We start from the raw sequence: 4,528 nt of genomic DNA on the forward strand, positions 1-4,528 counted from the left end.
GTGGGATTTCCCAGGCAACAATACTTGAGTGAGTTGCCGTTTCCTTCTCCAGGGGATCTTCCCGACCCAGGGATTGAATCTGCATCTTCTGGATTGTCAGGTGGATTCTTTACCACTGAGCCACCAGGGAAGCCCCCAAACCCACCCCCGGCGTAAGCTTATATAGCTGCATTGGTGTTACCCAAAAGATGTAGGGTTCAGCTGCTCACCGCTCAAAAGCCAATAAACAGGCCAGGTTGCTGGAAAGGAAAATTTGCTTATTTCAGATACCGGCAAGTGGTGGGGAGAGCAGAGGTCTGTCCAAAGGCTGACTGCCCCACCCTGACAAGCAGGGAGTGAAAGTCTTTGTGGGCTAAAGGAGGGAGCTACATGCAGAAACCACACAGTCACCTCTGACAGTCATCTTCACATTGGTCATCGGTGGTCTGACCAGCGTCATCTTGGTTCCAGTTAACCTTCGGTTTCAGAGTCAGCTTGTTTCCATTTCTTTGAGGCCAATTCTCAGAACTGTGACAGTCTGGTCATCATGTTAACTTCTCCACCTGGTGAGGGTTTCAGCATCTGTAAGACAACTCACAGGATATGGCTCAGAATATTATCTGTAGCCCTTGAGGAGGAACTAAAGGTCCTTGACCATGCTTAACGACTAGACTGTTATTATTTGGCCTCCTCTGACTGTTTTCCTTTGTTTCTGTAGTTCTCACTTCTCTGACAAACTTATTCTTTGACTAAAGTGTTCCGCAGACAAAAGGCAGGCAGAGGACATGGTGGGCAAGGACCATAGCGTCCTGCTCTGTTTCATTTGGAAGGTTAGCAGATGTAACACAGTCATCCTGCCCTGTTCCACTTTGTACCCCAGTCACCTCTGGCCATACTTGTTTCTCTGTTCTGTTAGGTTTTATGAACATCACTCAACAAATCTGAGCTTTTTTCTGAGAGATCAAAAAGTCACGAGTGTTTTATGGATTTTTAGAATTTTTTAAATTTATTTTATTTTTGGCTATGCTGAGTCTTGGTGGGCTTTCTCTCGTTGCAGTGAGCGAGGGCTACTGTTCATCATGGTGTGCGGACTTCTTATTCCAGTGGCTTCTCTCATGGAGCACAGGCTTTCGGTGCGAGGGCTCAGCAGCTGTCACCCAAGGGCCCTAGAACACAGACTCGGTAGTTGTGACTCAAAGTCCCTAGAACACATACTCAGGAGTTGTAGTGCACAGGTTTAGTGCTCTGAGGTATGTGGATTCTTCCCGGACGAGGAGTTGAACCCGTGTTCCCTGCATTGGCAGGTGGGTTCTTATCCGCTGTGCCACCAGGGAAGTCCCTGTTGGAGGGTTTTAAGTGAAAGTGTCCACGATCTGACTGGCATTTTTAAAATCCTCAGTTTGGCTGCTGAGTAGAGAATGGATCATAAGGAAGCAAGAGTGGCTTTGAGAGGCCGAGAGAGGAGGCATGGCACTAACCTGAGCAGCCCCTTGCTAAGGTGGTGGCAGCTGGGCGGCAAGAAGTAGAGAACTTAAGAGATCTTTACAGGTAGACTAGGAAAAACTTAGTGATCAATTGAAGGTCTGGGGAGAAAGAAGGTTTCTACACCCTGGATTTTATATGACTGTCAATTATTTTTTTAATTCTTTATTGAATTTGTTACAGAATTACTTCTGTTTCATGTTTTGTTTTGTTTTTTTGGCCAGAAGGCATTTGCAATCTTAGCTCCCCAACAAGGGACTGAACTGCACCCCCTGCATTGGAAGGTGAAGCCTTAACCACTGGACAGCCAGGGAAGCGTCGCGTATGGTGTCAGTTAAAATGACAAGTATTTGTTCAGCTCCAGTTGCTTCCAAAGGGGTAATTTAGAGCAAAGTACTGAACAAACCATCAACCAGAAAACATTCCTCTGTTTATTTATGACTTTGCTTCATCTAGATGAAGATACGAGAAATGAGTCAGAAAATGTGAGTAACTCAGCAGGGCTAATTCAGGGTTTTGAACAAGGAGTGACACGCTGAATCCCAGCCGCACAGCAGCGTGCTGCCCCCAGCTCGCACTAGAGCATCCTTTGTCTTGCGCCATTCTTTCAGCCTAATCAGATGTTTAAAGGTGACAGGGTGAACTTGTTTAAGATTTAACTTGTCTGAGCTAAACGCCACAATTGGAATGAGTCCCTTGCCAGAAATTACAGTTTCGGGATCCACATTCTGCAAATGGCTAAGTATTGGTTTTTGCTGCAGCCAAAATTTCAGACCAGCCTATGGACACTTACAGGCTCTTTGAAAGGATGGACTAAATGATCAAAGGACGTGGACAGTTTACATAAGAAGAAACTACATATTAGGACTCTTAAAATTTTTATTGGAATATAGTTGATTTGCAATGCTGTATTAGTTTCAGGAGTACAGCAAAGTAAATCGGTTATACGTATACATAAATCCACTTTTTCTTGCATTCTTTTCCCATATAGGCCATTACGGAGTGTTGAGCAGCGTTCCCTGTGCTACACAGTAGGGCCTTGTAAGTTATCTATTTTATCTGCAGCAGTGTATATATGTCAGTCCTAACCTCCCAGTTTCCCCCTCCCCCCACTTTTCCCCTGGTAACCATAAACTTGTTTTCTACATCCATAACCCTATTTCTGCTTTGTAGATAAATTCATTTGTACCCTTTTTTAAGATTCCTTATGTAAGCGGCATCATAGATACTTGTCTTTCTCTGCCTTACTTCCCTTAGCGTGGCAGTCTCTAAGTCCATCCATGTTGCAGGAATTGTTACTTTGGCAGAAAGTTTCAATCTCACTAATAACCAAAGAACATTAAATTAAAACAAACCCAGCTGAGGCATTTCTCATCTGTTCTGTTAAATAAAATAATAAAATTTAATAATGCTGAAACTGTAGTGAAACTGGTAAGTTTAAGCATTAATTTTTTATTACAGTCTATATTGTTATAATATCTGTGCTGGGCAATCTGACAGCAGGTGATAAAGAACCATAAAAGGATCAACTCTTGATTATCTCTTTTTGTGATAGTACTGCTTTAGGAAATAATTCCAAACCTTTGTGTATGGGGGTGGGTTGCGGGGGGTGGCAGATACAGCAATGAACAAGTAGATAAAAATCCTTCCCCTCTAGGAGCTCCCATTGTAGTTTGGAGGCATGAGGGGAGTTGCTGACAGATTAAAAGAAAAAAGTAAGTAAAATAGTGTGTCAGATGGTGGTAAATGATATACAGAAAAATAGTACCTGGAGAGGTGAATGGAGAATGCCGAGGATTGGGTTCATTTGAGATGTGGAAACCACGGAAGGCTTCAGTGAGAACATATATTTGAGCAAACACCTAATTTAATGCATTTTTCACTAGGGCATGGCAACCCACTCCAGTATTCTTGCCTGGAGAATCCCATGGACAGAAGAGCCTGGTGGGCTACAGTACATGGGGTCACAGAGAGTCGGACATGACTGAAACGACTTAGTGTGCACGCACACACTCATCTGTAAATATTACTGTATATACAGCAGGACTCTGGATGATGTTGGTCTGGACTTTGGAAATATAATTCAGCCCCTCTGTGAATTCTCTGGATAACACTTACAATCCTCTGAACTTTGTTAGAAGTTATTCTGAACATGTGTATGTGTGTGTGTGTGTTTTAACAGAGTTGATTCTCTTGCAGGATCTGATGCTGCTGCTGCTGCTGCGTCACTTCAGTCGTGTCCGACTCTGTGTGACCCCATAGACAGAAGCCCACCAGGGTCCCCCGTCCCTGGGATTCTCCAGGCAAGAACACTGGAGTGGGTTGCCATTTCCTTCTCCAATGTGTGAAAGTGCTTAGTTGCCAGCTTGCAACCACAAGAAAGTTAAGTTCCAGAGATGGAAAACACAACATCATGATCATAGTCGCAATACTGTGTTACCTACTTCAAATTGCTAAGTGAAAGTCACACAGTCGTGTCCGACTCTTTGAGACCCCGTGGACTATACAGTCCATGGAATTCTCCAGGTCAGAATACTGGAGTGGGTTGCCATTTCCTTCTCCAGGGGATCTTCCCAACTCAGGAATCGAACCCAGGTCTCCCACATTGCAGGTGGATTCTTTACTAGCTGAGCCACCAGGGACTAGGTTTTTTTTTTTTTTTTGCTGCACCCGTTTGGCTAGTGGGATCCTAGAGTGCAGAGTCCTAACCAGTGGACCACCAGGGAATTCCCTAAAAGACTAGGTCTTAAATGTCCTCCACACACAAAAGAGAAATGATAATTAAGAGACGTGTTATAGGTGTTAGTTAACACTACCGTGGTGATCATCACTGCAATATGTAAAAATGTATTAAATCAACATCTTCTACCCTTGGGCTTCCCTGATGGTCCAGGGGTTAAGTTTCTATGCTTCCGACATAGGGGGCATGGGTTTAATTCCTGGCCTGGGAACTAAGATTCCACATGTGGCACAGTGCAGTCAAAAGAAAAAAAAAAAGTGCTACCCTTTAAACTTGTTTAGTCGCTAAGCCATGTCCTACTCTCTTGCACCTCCATGAACTGCAGCC

This window comes from Moschus berezovskii, chromosome 20 (assembly GCF_049115385.1).
Source record: "Moschus berezovskii isolate FMDL1 chromosome 20, NW_MosBer_1.0, whole genome shotgun sequence".
NCBI lineage: Eukaryota > Metazoa > Chordata > Mammalia > Artiodactyla > Moschidae > Moschus > Moschus berezovskii.